Source organism: Aedes albopictus, chromosome 3, assembly GCF_035046485.1.
Source record: "Aedes albopictus strain Foshan chromosome 3, AalbF5, whole genome shotgun sequence".
Classification (NCBI taxonomy): Eukaryota; Metazoa; Arthropoda; class Insecta; order Diptera; family Culicidae; genus Aedes; species Aedes albopictus.
The window spans coordinates 55,493,119-55,518,077 of NC_085138.1; the positions used below are offsets into that span (position 1 = coordinate 55,493,119).

General features: G+C 38.1%; 1 protein-coding gene across 2 annotated transcripts in view; it reads left to right on the forward strand.

Moving 5' to 3' along the window:
- Positions 1-6,861: 6,861 nt before the first annotated feature.
- The window catches only part of LOC109427069 (myogenesis-regulating glycosidase), an 87,497-nt gene continuing 69,399 nt past the window's right edge, over positions 6,862-24,959 (forward strand). The window contains exon 1 of one of the 2 annotated variants that reach the window (XM_029872736.2): positions 6,862-7,125. The gene's annotated coding sequence lies outside the window, so the exon portion shown is untranslated. The remainder of the gene's footprint in view (positions 7,126-24,959) is intronic. The other variant, XM_029872737.2, reaches the window with a different exon arrangement.

A 24,959-nucleotide genomic window follows, 5' to 3' on the forward strand; every position in this document is an offset into this window, starting at 1 on the left:
CTTCCTATCCTCAATTGAGCTTATCTGACACTAGTTAGAACTGTCAGTGGAAGATCCGGGTTTCTAATTCTGTGTAGGACTTGTTAAAACGGGATGCCTGATATGTACTGCGGACAAATGGACTGGAAGTACTGAGCAATCACAATTACTGTCGTACTAATCATATTAAATGCATGCTTTTCTACTTACATCCCATACGTCGCCAACCGGCAAAGAGGACATGACGAAAAAACGCGAGATGGCCCTAACAAAAACTAGAAAGGCGATGAAACTGGTCACCGATGCAACGATATGGAAACAAAATAGATGAGAAATTATCGACCAAATCATAATCTATGAACATATCGCTAATGTTCTTTATAATTCTTTCTTTTTCTCGTTTCAGCAACAAAATCGAAACCTCTCTACTGTCTCTTCATTTTCTGCCTCTTCCCATCCTATTCCCACATCTTCCTATATCCTCTACCCCATCTATTTAATGTATCTGACACTTGTTGGGACTGGTAACGCCAGCGCCTGCATGTGGAAAAACCCGGTGTGCTAATAGGACATGTAAACGGGGGAGGCTTAGTAGGTCCACATCTGCCTACAAGCAGGCGGTGGCTTGTATTTTCATCTGTTTTCCGCTATAACTCAGTCAAATTTGAACCAATTGGCACAATTTTTGGAATGCGGTGAGATAGGTATAGTATCTACCCGTGTACAACATTTCAAGTCAATTGGTTCAAAATTGACTGAGTTATAGTGGAAAACAGACGAATATAGAAGCCACCGCCCAAGTGGCGCGATACCCTATGGATAGTTTGAAATTTCATTTGAATTTCTTCAGAAAAAATGAGCTTCGGCGGATTATGTTTCGAAATTTGTTGAGTTTTGTTTTCACCGAAAAAAATCAATAAATTTTGAAACATAAACCTCAACGGTGACTAAAACCCTACAAAGTGAAATTCGGCAGATAATGTTAGAACATGGTTTTCCGACGAAACTATTTAGGCTGATATGCGCAACGCTGGATGGATCAAAATCAAGTATTCAGCTCGCAGACGAAGTGCCTACAGGGGATGGCCAAAATGTTTGGGATAAGCAACTTCTTTTTCTCTCACAAAAAAGTTCAACATGCTATAACTTTTCATAGAGCGCATCAAAAAATCTCAAATTTTCACTGTTTGTCAACCTACTATATGTGCATCATTGGTACAAATTTGGGCTCGATTGATTAATATTTCGCAAAGTTAGAACCGTTCGCGTAAAACACCTTTTTTTAGACAACTCATTTTTGAGCTGTCATATCTCGGAGACCACTGAACCGAATTGAATGAAATTTTGAACGTACATTATAAATATGTAAATGCTTCACAAACTGTTAAAACATTGGTACTTTTTAAACGTTGAAAAAAGTTATCAAAGATTGACACTTTTTGGATTTTTCTCGAAAAAATGTATATTTTTTACACCAATGTCAATAAATTTTAGTGTATATATCCAGAGATTTTCCACTTCTGTTCTCAAATTATCTCTAATCAGATATATTAGAGCCTATTTAGATTGAAGGAAGAACACATTTAATAATTTTTGTGTGTTATTGTAAATTTTACTTATTTTTCTCTATATCTAATCTAATCTAATCTAATCTAATCTAACACAAACGCAGCCAGTACGAGAAAGCATCCTGGAAAATAATTGGGTTAGATTATGCCCAATTATTTTTCTTGTCAATATTGAAACTTGTAGCATATCAGAAATATGATACAAGCATCAAAGCGGCCAGGCCTACTGCGTTGTGTTTGCCGCAAAGTTGATTCTTCGAATTGTCTCGAATACAAGTATACTAGTAATTTGTAATATTAAGCATCGAAACAATTCTTGAATCTACAGGGGAGGAGGGAATGCGTGGACATACCGTACCAAACGCTCCGATTTTTGCATATGAAATGTAATGTATGATAAATGGGATTAGAACAGTATTGTATAAATTTACCTGTGTCGCCCTCAGGGATAGGGTGCGACTCAAAACTCTTTGCGTGCTGCACACTCTGCTACGAGACAGCACAACAAACTAGAAGGAGACGAGTACGCGCAATCGGTTGTGTGTTGCTCGCTTGCTTTGCCGCGCGCTGGAGCTCTCCTGTCTCTCACGCTGCACTCTCTCGGTGCTTGTCTCCGTACTTAGCACTTGGCTTGATACTACGCATGATTGCAAAAATTTCGAATCAAACGACCCATCACTTGTCAACCCTTGACAAGCTTAACAACTTTGCCGAAAACACAAACTCTTCAATTAATTTATTAATTGATTTTTTTCTGTTTGGAGACAAGCGCAGTCCCAAGCACCGTGCATTACTCCCTGCGCCGTAGAGCTAGTGCTGCGATTGTCTCTCGCACAATTACGACAGCTCTCACTCATACGTCTCTTGTCTCTCGGCAAAACGGGAGACGAGCACTTGCGATTGTGTGAAGCACACCCTTTTTTCGCACCGCACGGTGCATGCCGCCAATCCCTGGTCGCCCTGAAAGAGAGAGTAGATTAAGTATATGAAAAATATAAAATAAATGCCATTATACCACAAAGATATCACAGTAGAATAAATACATTAGCAACATAAATTTTAGACTTTGTATCAGTAAAGAGAAATATCTGGTTGCAATACTGATTATTTCTTAATATCCATATGGTAACGAGTATTAAACATTATCTTCTATTCCTCGATGTGTTAAAGGAAGACATGACACTAAGCAGCAGCGTACAGCGACGACTCTCGCAAATTGTTCCTACATTACATAAAATGTGCACATAATAGAATGGTGCATAGCTCTAAGCCATCCGCTGTTTTAAGCTATATGTAATTTCAATATGAAATTGTTTTTCCTCTTCTATTGCTTTGGGCATAAAAGTGGTCATCAAAAAATCAAAATTTGGGGGCTTCCGATAAGAACGAGATGCGCGATGCCATGGAAATGTGCACAAATTTCACTTAACTAGTCATGAAAAGATCTCACCGAATTGACTGGTCCTGATGATGCTCTTAGTAGAAGTAAGCTTCAACGCCGAACTCCCAATGAGATCTTTCCACCTGAAGAAATCCGTTCAGATGTGGAAGAGGGGCGTGGATCCGCCAATCCTTTTAGAAACGTTGGCCTATGGTGCTCCTGGAGAATAGTTCGGCAATGCTGCTTCAGAGAACTTCTATTCACACTGGAAACCACTTAAAGCACTACGTTTTAATAATGAATAGTTAAAATTCACTGGAAAAATTGGGAAACTTTTTTTTAGGCGAATTCAATTTTCACGGATAAGAGAAAAAAACGTGACAGAAAAACAAACACGTCCTCGCGCCTAAATTTTACTTATTTTTCTCTATATGGGTTAAAATTTCAACCCGATATAACTTAATTCGCCGTGAAAAAATATTACATTTTATAACGTCGTATTAAGTATCAATATATTGCTGATAAACGTTAAAAAATTTATTTAATTCGGTTCACTGGTTTCCGAGATATGACAGTTCAAAAAATAGTTGTCTAAAAAAATAGTGTTTTACCCGAACGGTTCTAACTTTCCGAAAAATTAATCAATCGAGCCCAAATTTGCACCAATGATGCACATATAATAGGTTGACAAACAGTCAAAATTTGAGATTTTTTGATGCACTCTATGAAAAGTTACAGCATGTTGAATTTTTTTTGTGGGAGAAAAAAAGTTGCCTATCCCAAACATTTTGGCCATCCCCTGTACCTCGTTTGTGATCTTGGATGGATTTAAGCAGAGTGATGCTTTCAAATTCAACATTCAACATGCTGTTCAACATTGCACTCGAAGCAGCGATTAGTAGTAGGTTTGGCGTGCAGAAGAATGGCACTATCATCACACGGTTTCACAAGCTCCTTGGCTTAGTGGACGATATTGATCTCAGCGGCATCGATCGTAGGACAGTGGAGGAAGTTTATGCTCCTTTGAAGAGAAAGAGACGGCGAGGATAGTTTTGACGATTAACTCTACCAAGACAAATAACATGATAGCGGGAAGAGACAGCGTCAGGCCTAGTGATGTTAGTGCTGAGGTAGTGGTTGACGGAGATGTGTTTGAAGTTGTTGAAGAATTTGTTTATCTTGGAACACTTGTGACATGTGACAATGACGTGTCCCATGAAGTGAAAAGACGTATTGCAGCTGCGAATAGGGCCTATTATGGATTGCGTAACCAGCTTAGGTCCCGTACCTTGCAAACGCAAATGAAATTGGCTCTATATAACAAGGCTGATTCTTCCGCTTGCCCTCTACGGTCAGGAGTCGTGGACGTCAGTGATGGAATTACTCTCATCATGAAGCAATTCGCAAGTGTAAAGCCAACATAAAGCTTACTCACGATTCCGAGAGTAAACAGTGTGTGAGTTTATTCGCACTCGTCTGCTCTGCCGTTCTACGCCCGATTGTCCCATGTTATATGGGAATTCCGTATAACATGGGACAACTATGCGTAGAACGGCAGTGCTTCTTGAGTAAAAAGCAAAACAAAAACAAAAACACTCATGAGTTTTTATTCGTGAAGAACTAGGTGCGGGAAGTGCATTTTATTGTGGTTATAATAGCAAATCCTGTGGAGCGGACCTGGTGTGGTGGTTAGAACACAAGACTATCATGCCGAGGACCTGGGATCGAATCCCCACTCCCGACATACTCACATAATGTGAGTTCTTCCTTCGGAAAGGAAGTAAAGCGTGGGTCCCGAGATGAACAAGCCTAGGGTTAAAAATCTCGTTAATACAGACAAAAAAAAATAGCAAATCCAGTGATTATCCAACTGCAATAGGGCACTTGTTGGCTTTGTTTAGTGTGCCCAACAGACCCTTTGATTTTGCTGGTAACGCTTTGTAATGAGAATCGCGTTACGAAACGTTTCACAGCAAAATCAAATGGGTCTGTTGAGCACACTAAGCAAAGCCAGCAAGTGCCCTATCATCTTCATCATTTTCCATCTCTGGTGAACGTTTCTCGGTGGGAAACAAGAAAATGGATTGTGGCGCAGACGCATGAATCACGAGTTGTACCAAGTGTATTAAATGCGAATTTTGTGCAACGTACAAAATACGGCAGACTTCAGTCGGCTGGACACGTAGTGCGAATGTCAGAAGAAAGAATAGCGAAAACAATATTCAGCAGGGGATCAGGTAGATGACTTCGTGGAAAGCCGTGGACTTGGCCGTGGACGCGCTGGTTGCAGGTGGGTTAAGAAGGTCTGCGATCTCTACACGTTGGGAGAAACTGGAGGAACATCGCCCAAGCCCGACGAAAAGGTGCTCTACTATGCGCCCGGCGTTGGAGCAAAGTTTCTTTGTAGCTTATCAAGGTAAGTATATTAATGAAAGAAACATTCGATTAATTACTATTTTTAATCATTAAGGGACGCCGTGCTATTTTTCCTATCTTTTCTTTTTTACATTTTGCCTCGCGATTATGAAGATGGTAATTATAATTTCTATCGCACTGAAGTGGCTGAAAATCAATTAGCTTATGCACTACAAGTGATCATACACTAAGTGTTTATTCCATAAGGCAAAATCCATTTATTTTATTACGTAACCTACAATCGATATTTTTTTACCCCCTACTCTCCGTTTTTTTCCCTGGAACGAATGGGAATCGAACCCGTATCCATCATCATTGTCATTTTACGACTGTGGCTATATGAGTCTACCAGTTGTGAGAAGGGATAACAACGAAAATGTTATTCCTGTCGCAACCTTTAATTGATAGATCCACTCAAATGTTAGGGCTTAACCATGCGCTTCATCTCAATCACATGCTCTTCCCCATTTGTTACACTAGTTTACAAAATAAAACGAAAGTCGTGAACTTCTGTCAACGACCAAAATTTTTGAAGCATAATTTAGCGCTGATTTCAAAACCGCGATTCAAAAAATTTAAAGTAGAACAGTTTTCAAGTGTTAGCTCAATATCGAGTTTGACAACTTTTTAAAATATGGAATTTAATAAAATTCAAATATCTTGCGTTTTGTTCAACCAATTTTAAATCTTTTTCCATAAATTAAAAGCTGAATATAATACCATTCGATCATCTAAATGCAGGCTTTGCGTCAGATTAATGAAATTCAAGATATTGGTGAGTGTATGGGGCGATCTCCTTAAATTTTAGCAAAATTTTCAAAAATATATGAAGAAATGTATTTTTTTCTATAAGAAAAAAAAAATTTAAAAATTCTTTCTCAACGTTTATTTAACATATCATATGTAGGCGAGTTACAGTAAAAAATTCAGCTCAATCGGAGCATTGATTACGAAGAATGAGATGTGTGAAGTTAGCGACTTTGCTTAAAAATAGAACAAAAATCGATTTCAAATTATCAACCTTGTATGGGGAGTCGAAAAAATTTCCGCTCTACTGTATTTTTTTTCCTTCGCGTTTTCGAACTCAGGGCATGATTCTACACCAAAAACGATCATCAGCTTACCGAGTTCAAAAATGCTGTAAACTAGTGTTATCTGTAGATATTGCCATCGCCAGGTCGTCCGTCGCACAGGTGCCATTAAATCGACGACTGATTCGTATTGCTTCCAAAGGTAAGGGGTGCTCACGCGCACCCGCGCAGGTATTGCTGAGATGACGACGATACCGCTAAGCTGTGGTAAGTTACTTAATGGGTGGTAGTATGGGTCACTCAATCTCCCCCTGTCGAACGTCTCTCAATACCGCCTCACGCGGATGTCACCGGCTTCATTACCTCGCGCTGCGCTGCTGCTTGTGCAGTCCCACGGACTTTTCCAATATCAGGGGCCTGATTCGCGCGCGCGATTGATTGCGGTGGCTCGCGCTGCGCTGCTGGATGGAGCCCATGCAGTGTGAGCGCAAATAAGTCACCCGCCGCTGCTAAGCAGGAGGGTTCTGAAGCCTCCCCCGCGGGATTGGTTCAGCAGTTGTGATTCGAAGTCACAGACCGGCGCATATCGATGAGCGTTGCGCGTTCGCGTGGGTGCGTGCTACGGTTTTGCGGTGGATCTGCTAGAACAAACGGGCGGGCGGCGGAAAAACGAAATCGAAGGAAAATTGTGCCCCAGGAAGTGCGGTGGAGCAGTACTGTTTGTGATTAGTGACCAATTGGGCTATTAAAGGTGATTTAAGCTGAGCTGATTTGCGACACGATTTCGACCGTTGTTGATTGATGTGCTTGATGGGACATTTTGCTATCGTCTATTGAGATTGAATAACGAGTGCTTGAGTGGATTTGAATTATGATCAGTGGCTGATCAGTGAATTGGGTTCTATCGATTACCTTACATTTTGGCGACATCAAGAACGATGCCTGTGGGAAAACCTTTCTTTATTTACGTATCGCCAATGGACAAATATACAGTAAAGATATATGTTGATTTAGACGCAAGTTTATATTAAACATATTTCTCCGCATAAAGTACGCCGAAATAATAAGTCGCAACTCTAATTGATGCTTCAACGATACATGCAATTCTTATGCGTTGGCGATCCCTAAGTTAGAGCAGCTTTTGAACGACATTTATATGCTAAAGCAGTTTGTTTGTATAATTTTTGTGAGAAGGGACATTGTTAGTTCTGCAAAATTATGAGGAAACGCAATTCAACTAGGATCTTCTTCTTTTTGGCATTCCGTCCCGGGTGGGACAAAGCCTAGTTCTCAGCTTGAGCACTTCCACAGTTATCACCTGTGAAATTCCTCTACTAATGATAATTTTTTTATGTGTATGTAGTGTTTTTTTTATAGAATAAGGATATCTGCTGATCAGATACCCAAGAAGTGGGTCTTCGGATTATGTTGGGGTCGATCCACTAAAACATCATTCTCTCTCTTCCTCACCTTCGCGGTACGTCCGTTAGGAATGACTTCAAGAAGGGGGGGGGGGGCGTACATGAGTAGAGTACTCTTTATTGGTAAGCGTTCCACGTCCTGGCTAGTATTTTAGACTACCCATTGGACTCAAGATCCTGTATGGAAAGGGCGGAGGGTTGGGTTCAACATAACTTTCTATTGATCGACCCGCCATTTTATCTGTAGTTCAAATGCGATTCGGGACTTCGGGAGACCGTGGAAGTAACTTGTCCGCCCCGTACACATCTTTTCAACATTGATGTCCACAGAGGTATCTCTACCGCATGCATATCTCTTGCATGCTCGACCTTTTCTACACGAAGCGTGGGTATTCAAAGAGCACCTGCTCCACTTCTCGTCACAGTTCGCGGGCTCCTGACATGCTGGAAGCCTGCGTACCCATCTACCCTTATTGGAGGAAAGAGGAATTTCAACAAAGACGATGGTCCGGCGATTCGTATCACGCCTTTTATGCCGCGTCGCTCTTCATCCTCTGTCACCACTAGTGCTATGGGAATTATGTCCACTAGCAAGCATGCCACGTCCTTTGCGACTGTCCGGTATGCGCGGACCACCCAACACCCTAAAGCTCCCTGCCTGTGGGTACTCTCTAGTCACCCCAACACCCCTAATAAACCAACACCATACACAGACCGTAAGACCGTAAGGGTAAAAGATTTAGTTTTAGAAACTGTTATTAAACTCCTTTTGTTTCTTGGGACTTCATGTTTCGGTTAACCACTACAACATACTGTAATATTTAGATCGCTACTGTCGCGAGCAGCTTACGCTTACTCGAGACTACTGCCGAGCTATTTGACATTATCTTCGACAATGCCATAATCACCACATGCTTTCCCTTTTGCAGGAATATTCCACGTGGCTACTGAATTTCTGTTTGTTATCGATCATGATCCCCAGTTGCCTCAGTGAGCGCTTGGAGTTGATCGTGTATCCGCTTGTGGAGACCACTGTCTGTTGTTCAGACTTGCGGTTGTTCACCACCACCGCCTCCGTTTCGTGGTGCGGTGCGCGAATACCAGCTGTCTCGATCTCATTCAGTCTTTCACTATGCGTATCGCGTGTCCTGCAGTCAGCTCCACTACCTTTATTGACACGCCGTATACCACAAGGGTAATATCATCGGCAAAGCCAACCAGCTTTACGCCTGGTGGAAGTATAAGCCTCAAACCGCCATCATACGCCGCGTTTCATAGTACCGGGCCCAGGATGGACCCCTGAGGTACCCTCACGGTGATGTTGTAACTCCTTTCTCATTCGTCGATGTCATAGATTAGCACCCTGTTCTTGAATTATAAACATAGGCTATGCGGGACCCCTAGGTGGTATCGGTATGTGCCACACTCAAAGGCGGCCCAGCTGACGCTATTGAACGCTTTCTTCACGTCCAGCATGACGACCGCGTAGTAGCGCATTCCCATTCGCTTCTTTTGAAGCTCAAATAGCGTTCACCGTAGATCGACTCATCTGGTTTCTCGGTATAGACCGTCAGCCTCGACAGGATGATCCTTACCAACAGTTTCCCGGCGGTGTTCAATGGACAGATAGGGCTTTAAGTCGACGGGACGCCAGGTGGCTTCCCGTCTTTGGGCAGTAGAACTAGTTTTGTCTTTGTATTTGTCTCTGTCCAGGCACATGTGCATAATCATTTTTGACATGTCAGGGTTAGCTTCGATGGCCGCCTATATGGATGCTGTACGAATATCGTCCGGACTCGAAGCCTTGTTAAACTTGGGCGACTTCGCTATTGCGATAAGTTAGTTGTTCGCCACCGGAACAACATCGCTTTGGCCGGTTTGGCCGTAGGGAACGAGTACCCATAGTCTTGTGTCAGCATTTCGGGAAAGCGTTCAAGGGGTGCTGATGCACCCGTTTGGTCATGACTGCCCTGTAGGCATCACTCCAGGGTGTCGTAGCACTACCAGTATAAAGGTTTGATTCCATTCCAGGGTAGGGATCTCTTTAGCTTTGCGCGAAGTCATCCAAGGCCTACCGGCATACAGAGGGTAGTTCTTCTTCGTCGACTTCTTCTTCTTCTTCTTCTTCGTGACACGACGTCCCCATTAAGACTTTACCTGCCTCGCTTCAACTTAGTATTCTTTGAGCACTTCCACAGTTATTATTGCAGACTACATCTCAAATTGGACTATCACACTTTTTTTGGTACGCCAAAAAAGTGTGATAAAAGTGCACATTTACTTCGGATCGTCTCGACGTCTTCGGTGCACTTATTCCTCTATTTACAAGGAACAAGTGCACCGAATACCTCAATTCGATCCGACGTATCCCTACGCTGTAATCACACTTTGAAGGTGTGTGCACACTATTGTGTCAGTCCAATTTGGGGTGCAGTCAGCAATAATTGAAGGGCTTTCTTTGCCTGCCATTGCATGAATTTGTATATTGTGAGGCAAGTACAATGATACACTATGCCCAGGGAGCCGAGAAAATTTTTTCCAACCGGAACGGGAATCGAACCCGCCGTCTCCGGATTGACGATCCATAGCCTTAACCACTAGGCTAACTGGAGACCCCAGGGGGTAGTCTGGGGCTTATTTTGCAAAATTTATCCGGGGTATGATTTCCCAAGTGAAATGTGATCCACTGGTCGAAATAAATTAGCTGCGCAAAAATGAGCGATTTCGGTTGATATTAGGGGTAGCGCAGGGGTTAAGGGGCTTAGAGCCAACATTGAAATAAATAAAGAAATAAAATTTTCAAACTTAACTTTTCTAGACTTAACTGGTGATTCTAGAACCCTAAAGGTCCAAATTTGACCTCAAAATTGCGGTATCTCTCCTGGTTTTTGAAATATTAAATATTCAAATTTCGAAACAATTGCCCCATTTAAGTACCAAATCTAAAAAATGCTAAATTATGACATTTGCTTTCAAGTAGGGTGACGTTGGGTATTAACAGCATGGCTTGTTCTCTTCGTCATGAGGGTTTTTTTGTCGGCCACATTTCGTTAAACTTGGTTGTAAAATTCAGCTTGGTTTGGAAGGATTTGAGACTAACTCTGAGTTCAACAACTTAAAAAAAAAAACCATGATGAAGAGAACAAAACAGCCTCAAATACACAATTTCCTCTATCTCAAAAACCACTACAGATATCATAATTTCGAGGATAAATGTAGTTATTTTCGAAAATTTAATTTGATTTTTTTTCGGAAGTCGAAAATACGTTTGGTCAAATGGACATTTGGTCGAAAATTAATATGATCGAGTTTAGGTTGCCGCTTATTTATGTTAAAGGTACGATCGTCATTTTAATGGATAAATGAAAAAATAAAAAGCTAATATTCCATTTGACTGTGTTCATTCTTGCCAGTTATCATTGAAGTTGCTTATATTGTAGCTTGTTTCTTAGGAGTAGTCTTCGTTAGAGTTGCTAACTTTTTATCGAAGATTTCCCATTCTTTAGAACATGCGATCTCTTTTGAGTTTACTAATTTCCCTATGTTTGGATTGGATGTTGAAGCTGCATATTTTTCTTTCTCTAAATCATAAGAACAATATATGTTTAATCAGACATTTCCCCTTTTTCAAACACATGTATAGGATGTTTTTTTTTCAAGTTTTTCAAGTTTTAAGTTCAAGTTTGACAGTTCTGTCATATTATACTGTTTAGTCATCAACTACCACTTGACCTTTTGGAGTCGATTTTTTCGCCGCTGTCGACGCAACCTCGCTGGTGTCGGACACGTTTGTTATGCTCGGTTTTATCGCCGGGGTCATATATGACCCCTCCGGCTCCAAAGGGTTAAAGAACAAAAACCCGGACTACATTCACATGAAATTCATTTGTAAAATGTAATATCTCTTTGAAGCTAACTGGAAATTCGTCATCTTCATCGTTATTGATGCTTTTCCGTGCTTTTCTTCGGAAGTGAAAACATTTTCTCTATTTTTTATACTTAACAGCATATTTAACTAACATCCAAATTGAGGGTCACTGTACATAGTTGAATACTTTTCGTCTTCCAGTAAAAAATACCAAGATTTAGTAGAAATTATATAGCAATTGTAATAAAATTCCCTAGGTGGGCCATTCTATTAGCTCTCAACTGCTTTTTTATCGAACTTAGCTAAAAAATCTAGACAAAAAGTTATTAAGTAAGTTCTCTTGATGTCATCGGTCAAAACTTTGGGGTCACGTTAGTAAAACATGGAAATGTGATTTGATGATATCTTCGCCATCTTTCATTCGATTTTAATTCTTTTTGGCTTATTTTAAAGATAATGAACTAAACTTACGTGCCTTTGATTGAATAAATTCAATTATTTTTGGATATAAAAATGTTATGTAAAGTAAACAAATCTCACGACTTCTCCAAAAATACGGCAATTTTACGTAAAGTTTAAGTTACTTAGTTTCAATAAATATGTATGGTAATGTCTATGCAGTAAGTAAAATTCATTATGATTAAAAAAAGCCAGGAAGAATTAAAATTGAATGATAAAAATATCAACAAATCACTTTTCCATGTTTGACTAAAGTGACCACAAACTTTTGGCCGATGACAACACGAATTATTTTACCTAATAAATTTTTGTTCTAGATTTTCTAGCTAGATTCGGTAAAAAGAAGTTTAAAGCTAATAGAAATAAGGTTATATTACCGTTCTTATCATCGTAAATTTAATTTTCAGAAAATATGGCAACGTTAGGTTAAGTTTACATATAAATATTTTTTGTAAAAGTTTCACCTAAACCATGTTCAAAGTTTGTTTGCCTTATTTTGTTTCAAATGAGACCTAGTGTTTTGAAATCGGACGCAAATTAGCGAAGATATGAGCCCAAAAAAATGACATGTTTTTGAGGGGGTGACCCCAATTTTTTGATCGGGAGTGTAAGCACAGACAAACAGACGTAACACCTTGAACAATTTTCATGGAAATCCATCGCCCAGTTCACACTACAATCACCTGGTGTAAAAGTTGCACGATCCACTGTGTTGTGCAATATCGTCAACAGAAGGCGCTAGTGTGAAACGTCAAACGCATAGAAAAACGATGCGCGCGCCTCTGGTTGTGAAAGCCACAACTATGAAAATTTAAAATGATCGTTAAAAGCGTAGTCGATGAAAATTTCGCAACTGTTACGTCTGTCTGTGGTGTAAGTATCATCCATTCATGCATCAAAAGAATTTCATTCAGACCAGTATACCGTCAAATCACCATCCACCGTGGGTCTAAGAAGATTTGAGACGAAAAAAGGCTGTCGTTTTATACCAATCTTATGAACATTGTTGGTACCGCTGTTAATTGCCTTCATTATAGGTTAGAAACAAAGTAATAACCACAAATTTAGAAATTTTTTCACAAAAATTGGTGATATAGTAGATTTAGTAGAAGATGGGAAGGTTGCCTGACACCGTGGTAGTAGGGACCCATTCACCGTGTACGCGTGTGTGTGATACGCGTGTATCAGAAAATTCCTTCTTTTTCGTTAAAAAATGATCAAAACCACTTAGAAAAGTAATTTTTCTTCGTTTATATTAATTTTATGTAATAACTTGCAAGCATTATTTAGAAAACGAATGTACAAATTTTCAATTTTTTCTACTTATATGGGGCATTGGGGCAACATGGGACACGGTGAAAGGAGACCATTGATTTTCAGGGTATCCATTTACCATGTCTTTTTGTATCAAATAAAAAATAAGTGGAATCGTACTTTCTCGGTAAACATGCTTCGAAAATACAAAATACATACCTGATAGGTAAATTTAATTGCTTCTTGGTGAAATAATTTCGATACTATAATTAGATAATCACTTAAGGACAAGGTGTTTGGAGTACATAGCTCAAATTTTCTAGAGCACCGGTTTTTAGAACCGTTGAACGGATCTGGATCAAAATGCATCACGCTGATGACAGCCACTGCACAATCAGCGTGATGCATTACCAGTTCACCGGTTCTAAAACACGGTGCTCTAGAAAATTTGAGCTACGTACTCCAAATACCTTGTCCTTAAATCACGTAAGCGTCATTTTAGTTTTTTTTTACTACGATTGCAGTGAACGATCAAAATATTGCTTCATGTAAACACACTTTAGTGTCAAAACGGTACTGTAAAAAGTATCTAACCCGCGTTTTGACATGGTAACAATTCATTAGTGTTGTGTTGGTGAAATTAAAGTGAAATTGTCATACCATTCAAAATATTCGAAGGCCCCCAGTGACTGGCGACTTGACGGTAATATTTAGAAATAACTTTTCAGATTGCTGAAAAACCCAAAACGTATCATTACAAACTCATACAGTGTTTTATTTTTTCCTAGAATTTCCTTCAAATGAATTTCTTTTTAGAAATACATGTTGGAATTGCAGTGATTTCTGCAATTTCAACATGTATTCATCATGTGCCACGATCTTTTTTCCTTATTTTCAATCAATTCGTCCAGTATTTTTCAAAAACTTAGTCAAAAGTAAATTTGAAAAGTTAAATCAAAATATTTTACAGAAGATCTGCGTAGCTCTAAAAACTTACAGGATTGATATGAGAGAATTTTATTTTTTTATTATATAGCAGTAGTCAATATTACTGCCACCAATTTAAACAATAATGAAGAAACAAATATTTTAAAAACATTGGCAAGCTCACTGATAGTTTTTTTTTGGTAAATACGACTGTAATGATCTATGGTAGATTCATTGACAAGTTCAAGAAGAAGTATTTAAGAAAGATTATAATTTAGTATTGAACAACACAACATATTTTTTTAGATTAGGCAGTTTAATTCCAAACATACCAGCTACAGTGAAGAGAATTGTCAGACAAAAGAGGCACAAAACAAGCAACAGCGAAGACGCGGCGATTACTCTTTATCCCAACTGGTAACAGATAATGACATGATCTCGAACATTTTTGTTGCAGACAAAACGGAACCTGATTTTGTTGCGTACTTTTCAACTCGTCAATAATCAATTATTGCCAACTCAAAATCGAAACTTTTTTATGATACATCTTCAGCAGCGTTGCAGTGTTTACTCGAAGTTACCGCTCGAAAATCACAATGCAAGGCTTAAAAATCTCTAAACTCGTGGTGCACGATCTTTGTCCTATTCTGTTCAAGTTGGGACAAACCTATGTCGCATTAGGTAGGATGTCGCAACATATTCAGGTTGCGAAATTGTCGTTATTGTTGCGCGATGGTTGAATTTTGATTCACTGACTAGCTACCTATTATTGTGTAATGATTGTGTGCTAAAGTTTCATGTAAACTTCAACTCGACTCAATAATTGCACCAGGCCAGGTTTTAACAGATTGACTTGAAATTTCTTACTCAAAGGCTATAAGTATGTATAAGGTGTAAACAACTTATGTTTTCTGTCATGCAAATTTGAGTTAGTTTTGTTATATACCGTCCGATGTTCAATTCAATTATTTCATTACATGTCAAGAGGCAAATTTAATCGCTACGCAGCCGTTTTCGTACGAATCAATTATAAATTAGTCGGGGCCCGTGGCGCAGTGGTCCACACGTTTGCTTCATAAGCAGATGGTCATGGGTTCGATCCCATGGCTCAAATGGACGCGGATACTTGGACATCGGCGAACGGTAACCCAAATGGACCTCCAATTGGACTGGAAACAGAACAGCCACACATCAACATCCTCGTGCTCATCATTCTACCATGATAGGGTAGAAAGTGAAAGCAGCGCAACGGCAACCAATTCGATAGCAGAATTAGAATTGATTTAGGCGCTGTACAATGTGTAAGTACAGTTTCCAATTGGAATCGCTCACGCAGTGCCCTAGTGGACAATAGATCTGTAGATTAGGTTAAGTGATTGAAGAATAAAAAAAATATAAATTACAATAGTAGTTAATAATCCGCGTACACATTTTCCAATAAAATTATTACAAGTTTTATTAGGTTTTGATGTTCGTCATGAATATATTACGCGAATGCTAGTTTTTCTTTTTGATTGTTTCTCAAAATGTATCGTGACCTCATAAGATCATAAATTAAACTTCATTGAAATCAGACACCTCAAAAGTACTAGGTCAATATTTTATCGCGCACAAATATTACTATCCAGCAACCGATTCTGTATATTTTAAGGCATCAGTTTGGTAAACGCCGGGAGCCGGCACGCGGTCGGACTTGGCACCCAATGAACTGATAACCACCTCGCAACGTCAACGACTGCGCGTTGGTCAAGCGAATGGCCGAGTCTTTCCCACCGGATTAACGTATCATAAATGGATACTAATCCTCGGCGAACCGCTGACGGTCCATATCTCAGGCGTAGGTGTGGGAAGCGTGGTTATGACTTTGTTTATATTGTTATCAATGTTTGGAATTTGGATCAATTTATCAAGCTGAAGTAGACATATGTACCTAGCAACGGTTTCTCCTTCAACTTCGTACTTCAAAGCACCTTTGAAGAATTTTAAACAGATGATCAATGAGAGTCAACAATTCCAACAAAACTAATTTCTATGTCACCAACGATTACTCCAGTTTTGAAGACGGTCTAATGACACTTTATCGAAAGTCACGCTTATGGAGCACTTGTGGAGAAAAATGTCTCTGAAATGCCGATCTGCGGTGATGATTATATGGATCGGTATCGCATGAAGCTGTTCGTGACGAAATCGTAAATAATGCAAAAGCGTTAGAGCAGAGGAGAAAAAAAAATAATCCAGATAGGCACTTGCTTTGCCGGCGTCTATCCTCTGCTACCTTATAGACCATTTGAGGAAAAGGACGTAATGACTATTGATATCGTTGTCAGTTCTGAAAGAGTTACGATTCAATCATGGAGGCTCTCACCTCGAAATGTCTGTTCGTATGAAAAAGTGTACCAATTTAGGGTCACCTCTGACACCTTCGTTATCCTAGTACATTTTGATCTACATCTACCGCTAAATTTTGAAATTTTGTATGAAGTGTAAACTTTTGTCAGACATTATCCAACCCTTCTCAAAAGTCTGCCTGGAGTTTTTTATGATCGATTAGTTACTGTTCAGTTCAGAGTAATTGTTCCGCTCTTTTCTAATATTGGTCATATCCGACAGACAGCAGCGTATCATCAACGCTCCGACATTGTTGACATTGGTGATGATTATTATCGGTAGTATTTTCACACCCCATAACTGGACATATCGGTTCGCGTGGGTGTGTGAACTAGTACTTCTTATCAGCACTTACTACTTATAGCATACCCTTCCCATTGGCAAATTCTTTGAAGCCGGTGGCAATCGTTGGGCAATATTTGTCTTGTATGGATGCTGACTAATGGTTTTTAGTTGCGTTCAAATACAAGAAAGGGTGCAATATGAAATGTTGAAGTAGCATATTGCATCAGTGGACTCATCATCGGCTGTAAAAACATAAAATAATATTAATACCTAATAAGACATTTCAATGGCATTTTCCTTTTATTGACTTGGTACACAACTGTTGACATTTTCATCAATTTTGATGTGATTTATTCAAATTGTTGCATTACAGTACTATTCTTCTATTATTTCAATCCCCACATCTCGTCTTAAAAGGGATCATCGTGATAGGGAGATATCCAGAATATGGATTATCCAGATATTGGACACGTGCAGAACATCGAAATGTGTTCATGTTCACTGTATTGCATCAAATTCTCCTCCAAATTTGAACTGATATAATTCAACATGACCTCATGTGTTTAGATTGATGATTAGAGTTGAGAATATTTAATACCAAGTGTTCGTGTACTGTACAACTTCGACTCAGGTACCGATTTTTCTTTTTTGAGAGTCTTATGTGAAATTCGCATGTAGACGCAATTTCTGTCACATTCGGTGCTATTGCAATTGTCAAGCAACGACAGCTTTTGTGTTCTTTGACACGCTTCGGTGATATATCTTGAACTCATTTACTAATTTGATGTACATACCTTTTTACAATGGGTTGATTAGATGATTGCGTCAACATCGAGTGCATATATTAACAAAAAAATATTATAGCAGCTCATGTTGTCTATCTTGCAGTCGTGCAGAGATTGAACAAGGAATTTCTTGGGGATTTAACAAACTTTTCCATCAGGGTTTCCCTCTGAAAATTTACTTAGAGAAATGGTCGATGGAGATTTTGCCAGTGTTGCGTCTGTTTCTCTGTGTGTTTAAAAAGGTGCTCTATAAAATTTAAGTTATGTAATCCAAACAACTTGTGCTGTATAAAACTTAGCTGTATTGAAATAACAAGAGTGAGTTATTTTAATAAATTTCCTACTTAGCTCGGTGCTACGCGTCTTTTAATAAATTTGTCACAACTCGAATGCGGCCCGTATTCATATTCAAATTCCGCGCACACTCCACCTCAACACTGCTGTTACCTCGACTCGATTCGACAGACAGCGGTTTCGCATACGCACGTGAACTGCCCGAGAAATAGAATTACCGTATGAGTTCAAATTCCTAACTGACGTGGATAAAATCAAATAAATTTAATCTAAAAGAAAACCATTCCATAATGTAAACTTGCCCACTATAATAATCAACGTGTGTCTTCACTTATGTTTTACTCCCTTTTATTTTTGCATACAAACTTTAGAGGTATACATTTAATAAACGAAGCATTGAACCACATTGCAGCTGATTATTCTGGCTTCGTTCATATGCAAAAAGAGGCAATTTATCCAAATCAGACGCATTTGTTTACGAAACTTCAAGATTAGTGTTTATGATAACGTGAGAAGGGGTTCAAGTCAGTCATTTTGGCAGCTATATTGGTAATCTTTGATGTTTCACCTTAAGTACACAAATTTCATAAAAATGTAAGTACACTAAATTCTGTTTTTACGCGATTTTTTGTTCCGCGTAAAAAAAATCGTGTAAAAAAAGTTTTCAAAACTTTTTTTATCGGATCATCCTAAAATTTTGACAGGGTATCAAGGATGATAAGAGAGATCTCTGGTAGAAATTTGAGCCCCATCGGAAGTAAATTGCGACCAGGAGAAAAGAATCTTTCCAAAAACACATCGCGTAATTTCGAGAAAATCGTGTAAAAAAAATCGTGTAAAATAAAACCGCGTAAAAAAAGATCGTGTAAAAAAAGAATTTAGTGTATACCAACGTCCCCCAAGTAACAATTCCATTGCTGATTGGTTAAAAACGGTTTTGTTACAGCAATAGCCAATCACAATTTCATGACTACTTTTAACGAAACTATTAAAAAAGAAAAAAGACACGGTCACGTTCAACGCTTCCAGTGTGCTTTTCGCTCGTTAAGGCTCAAGCATCCGTCATCATTTTTTGGAAAATAAAAAGCAGTTTTCTCGCTGCAAATCAAAACAAGGATCATGAAAATATATTCACTGCATTATATTCCTCATGTGGAGTACAGTGAATATATTTTCATGGCAAAAATTTTTGTTTTGAACGAAAAAACTGCTTTCAAATGTTTGATGATGACAATGATTTCAATGACGAAAAGTTCAACGTTAAAGGAAGCACGCCATTAGACAACGGACTAGCATGCAATGCCCACTGGCATAGCCGTAACATTTTCCTCCCCAGCACGATGCGACTAAATGCTTGGTGACACTAGTCACAAGGCTTTTTAGTATTTTCGAAGCTATCTTTAAAACTAGTACACAAAAATATGTCACCCTTTTGAATAGAAATACACTAGAACTCCAATGGCGCTGTAGTCACTTTTCCAGTTTAATTATATTAATAACTTTAATTGTAATAATTGATTGTTTACAAGTGTCCACCTTGTAAAGAATCATTTGTTTTGGTAAACAAAATTAATTTGACACTTCTGGTGCCGCTACAGACGCTGTAAGAACGCGGCAAAGTAGATGTTAGTCACACGAACAGTCGCGACATTGGACTTCTGTGGCTAGTTATTCTAATCCCTTTTGACTCAAGTAGCCCACATGTTGTAGATAATTTTATATAACCCCAATATGACCAAGTTTAGTCATTTAAAAGTTTTGTTTACTTTATTTGGGACACGTTTGCTAGCCAGCGATGCAGTAGAAAATATAAATGAAATTTTTTTCAAATCTTATTTTATTTCATGATGCAAATATTCTCAATTTTCGAAGTGCATTAATTTTATGCTTCTACAATCACAATATTCACGGAACTGAGTCCAATATAACCAATAGATCAACTAATGACAATGTCTCAACCTGCATATTTGTGCGACAATCCACCCAATGCGACATGGGTCAACTTTTACAGAATATAATAAACATCGTACACCACTAGTTTAACTTCGAGTAGCTAAACACTGAAAGGCTGTTGAACATCTACCATCAAACAGTGTTGATTTTGGGTTTAAAATAGTCGATTATTATGGAGCAACAAATTTGGTTTCTGTTTTGTCACCAACAAAAATTAAGATCATTGCTATCTGTTGAGAAAATGAGCCTTCTTTGTGCCTCGCTTTGTTGCTTGTTTTGTACCTCTTTTGTTTGGCAATTCTCTTCTCTGATTCACGGTTGTGATCTTTTTATTATATTGTTTCCTGTACTTAAGTACAATTTCATCTATTTTGTGTGAAAGGTGTAAACGTACGTAAATCAGAACTATCGTTGCAAGAATTATGCTATGAATTTTAAAGAGAATAATTGAAAACGTTTACCAGGAAATTTATAAAGGATTCCTCTCGATAGAAATTCACCACGACGCACGTCTCTTCTTAAGATATTATTTTCTAAAACTCATTTTAGACCAGTGATGTCATGGTGAAATTTGATTTTTTTAGTTTAGTTAGGACTCGTTTCAGGAATTCCTTGTAGGATTCTTGCATGCGTTTCTTCAGGAATTCCTCCAAAAAAATCTTCTGGAAGTTCCTCCAGGGGGGCTTCCTGGAAGATCCTCCGATATTCCTCCACGGGTGAGATCGCAAATTTCTCTAGAGATTTATAGAATCTTTCCTTTACGGATTCTTTCAGATTTTTTCCGGTGACCCTTAAAAAATCCCTCCAAAGATTATTTCAGGAGTTCCTTTAGAAATCACTTCAGGATTTATTTCTTGACGTTTCTCCAGGAATATGGCAAGAATATCTCTTTCTGGAATTACTGCACCGCATTCTTCAGTTTTACAGGATATTTTTGCGATTCCTTTATGAATACTTCACAAGTTCTTCTAGGGAAATTGTACCAGGGAGTTTTATCCATACTAATACCATGCAGACATTATGCAAGAAATTCTTTTAAGAATTCAGAAGTATGTCCAGGAGTTCTTCCAAGGTTTGTTCCAAATCATCCTTCAATAATTCATTAGGGGATTTATTCAAGAATTCATAAGGTACCTTTGTCTGCAATTTCTGCACGAATTTCCGATGAATTGTTTTCTAGGATTCCTTCAGAAATTTCTTTATGATTTAATTCAGAAATTTCTCAAGGATGTTTTTAACAAATGCCTTCAGCGATTTTATCAGAAACTAATCCAAGATTTTTTACCTTATTTTTTTCCCAAGAATTCCCATGAAATTATTTTAGATATTCCTCCAAAGTCATCTTAAGAGATTTTTTTCCTTACCCTGTTGGGGAAATAAACCACGGTGTTCAATTAACTGAACTTTTGTGATGAATATCAGGAGCTCCCCCAAGGACTTTTCCAGGAGCTCCTCCAACGATTGTTTCTGGAATTGTTTCAATGAAATTAAATCTCATCAGGAAATATTGAAACATTTCTATAGAAATTCTTTCAGATAACCCTCCAAGAACAACTCCCACATGCTTAATGTAATTTCATAAAATACTTCTGTAAATATCTGTGGAGTAACATCTCAAAGAATTTCCGGAGGAATCTCCAAAGGAATCAAAGGAGATATTTCTGGAAGAATCGCAGGAGGCATTCCAAAGAGAACCCTTCTAGGCATTTTTACGGTAACCCCTGACGATATGTTTCAAGGGATTTCTCGGAAGAAAATCATGGGAAAATGTTTGAGGTGATCTCTTACTGAAATTCGCGAAGAATCTTTAAACTACTGAAGAAGTCTTAAGTGATATTTCAGATGGAATTATTTAGTAGGCTTTAGATTAAATCCATGGGGGAACTTCTGAAAGAATCCTTGGAGGAAGTTTTGAATAAATTGTTCATCTAATTCCTGAAGATTATGTGAAAGAATGCCAAGGAATTTCCTGAAACACTTATAAAAAGAATTGCTCAAGAAATTACTGGAAACTCTCCCTCAGAACCCCTTGGTGGAATTACTACAAGGATATATTCATATTTATTTAGAAAAATTCCAAGACAAATCTTTGAATAAAATTCATGGAGGATGTTCGGAAAGAATTCCCGAAGAAATTTAAGAACATATTTTTGAAAGAATCCCTGAAAGAATGTCTGGAGAAATACTCTAACTTCTGTAAAGGTTCATAGAAATTACCAAAGGAATATATGTAAAACTTTCTAGGAATTGCTACTGTATATATTTCTAAATTTACTAAAGAATCAAAAGAAAAATTCCTTATGGTATCCTTGGAAGAATTTCAGGAGGAACTACTAGTGAAATACGCGAAGGAATACCCGGAGGAACTCCTGAACTATATGATTATTTTCAGAAATCACTTAAAGACTGGAATTAAAATCCAAAATCATGGAAGAACTTCTATAGAATGTCCTGGAGACACTCCATGAAAAAAATTATAAAAGAAGCCTTAAAAAAGTTTTCGGAGTATCCGATAGAGGAATTCCTGAAATAACTGTGTGAATATAATTCCTGGAGTTATTTATGAGGGACGAACGTCCATAAGCTATGCCACGCTTTGAGGAACGAGGGGTTCCGAAGAGTGTGATAATTTCTGGGGAGTCCTATATAAAGAGTGTGCCATAGAAGGAGGGGGGGGGGGTTTGTTGGGTTTGAAAATGGAATATTTGCGTGACTTTATTTATGGAATTTCTAATAAATCAATGAATGGAGCCATTTCAGGAGGTGGATAGTTTATGGAGAAACTTAAAACATCTCTTAAAAACATTAGAAATCTGAAGAAACATTCGTTTTTTTAAGATTCCTTGGAGAGATTTCTGAAAGAATTCTGGACTTTTTATTTTCTAAAAATAAAACGCTGTTAGAATGTCAGGAATCCATGGATGGTTTTCTGAAAGATTCTCCAGAGAAATTTCTGAAATAATCCATGGGGGAGTTTCTTAAGCATGGAGTTTTTTTTTAAAAAAAGATGGTGAAATTTTTAGAGGGTCCTCTTTAGGAATTTCTGAGGATTGCATGGAAAATATGCCTTCAAGAATGTCATTCGTAAATTGCCATGAAAATATTCCAAGAAATAAACAAAGAATATGTAGTAGCAGGGGTTCCCAACCTTTTTGAGGTGGCGACCCCTTTAAAAATTGTCAAAACATCTGCGGCCCAAATAAAATTATTATAAAAAAAATATGAATTAAATGAACGAAACCGAGTTTTTTGGGTACAGTGACGTAGCCAGAAATTTACTGTGGGAGGGATTTTCGACGATCATTGATACTTTTTTTTTATTCGACACTCATATTTTGTAAGCATTATGTCATGAACATTCAATTTGAGTTGTAGTTGAAAAATAGCAGCGCAGCCGAAAAATTTTTCTTCTGAAGGCGTTTTATACTGAAAATTTGTTCCTCAAACTGTGGCTTTTGGGGGTGGCGGTATACAAAATTAAAAATTGGTATAATTTGCACAAAATGGAAGCAAAATTTAACATTTTTTTTGGAAACATCGCGGCCCCCTAGACTGGCTTCACGGCCCCCCAGGGGGCCGCGGACCACCGGTTGGGAACCCGTGTAAGTAGAATGTGTTTGTGAACCTAATTAGATCACCGCCAAGATTTTTGTTCATAATTCGTTATGGTTTACAAAAGAGACTCGCTTAAGAGCCAGTTCGCGAGAGCCGCAACCCCTACTTGTATCGATGTGCTCCGATTGAGCTGAAATTTTCAGGGTATGGTTTTCCATATAAAAGATGATATCTGGCCGATTTTCAGATTTTTCCGTTAGGGGGAAGTGAAGTAAAATAGCCCTCAAAGATTTCATGTCTAAAAATAGGTAAAATCACTAAAATCGCAATAACTTCCGCAAAAGTTAAAGGATTCAGCTGAAATTTTGCATGGACACTCTACTCCTATAGCACTTCCATTTAAGCCAAGCGTTGGATATTCTTTGATATTTAATTTGAAGAAATAGGTTATTTTCATAATTTTTTTTTGACGATTTTCAGGGCGCCTGTTTTCGTACCAACAGAACTAGGAAGAAAAACTGAGTACTACGTTTTGAAGGATTACCCAAGAGCTTTCATTTGATATGTGACCCAGAGGCGCCAACTTAAAAACTTTCGAAAAAAAAATTTTTTTTCTCGGGGTATGCATTTTACCCCATATTTTTAGTGTCTAAAGAAGTGTTGTCGCAAATTATGACAACGTTATTTAACTTTCAAGGGTTTTTCTTCAATATTAATTCAACAGAAAAATGATGACTAAGAAATGCAATTATTAGATTTTTTCATTTGGGGAAAGTAGGGTAAAACGGACTAACTCAACCTCCTTTCGAAATAACGTTGCTACGATGTTCTCTGATCGGACACGAATTTTCAGAGTTCTTTATTCTGCTCAAGAAAAAATATTCTTTATCACATATTATATTTATATTCAAGAGAGGATAACGGGGTAAAACAATTCTCAGAAAAAAAATGTTGAAAATAATCGCAATTTCAAAACCTACAAATGCTTTGGTAAAACTTGGCGAAATTTCATGAAATTCGAAAAAAAATCTTATTTTTTATTGTCTGACAACATTTTGACGTCGAGAAATGTCACAGATTAGCACGTTGTGTGTGATTTACCGGATTCTTTCTCGATTTATCTTTTGACATGCATCTATGGTTCAATTTTCTCTTTTTTCTCGTGAAAGTTGCTGCAGTGCACAATGGTCCACGAAAAAGATTTAAGAGGAAAGATGCATTTAGCGCCTTCAAATGATTTTTTGGACAAATATGGTCTACTACAAAGTTGTTCCCAAAATAAGGCCCTCTTTTCAATGTACATAAAAATTAGGGTGGTCCATATTTTCAAAGAAATTGGGAACCAACTTTTTTATTTGCTAGAATACCTGTATACATTCTTCGGGAAAGTTGTAGA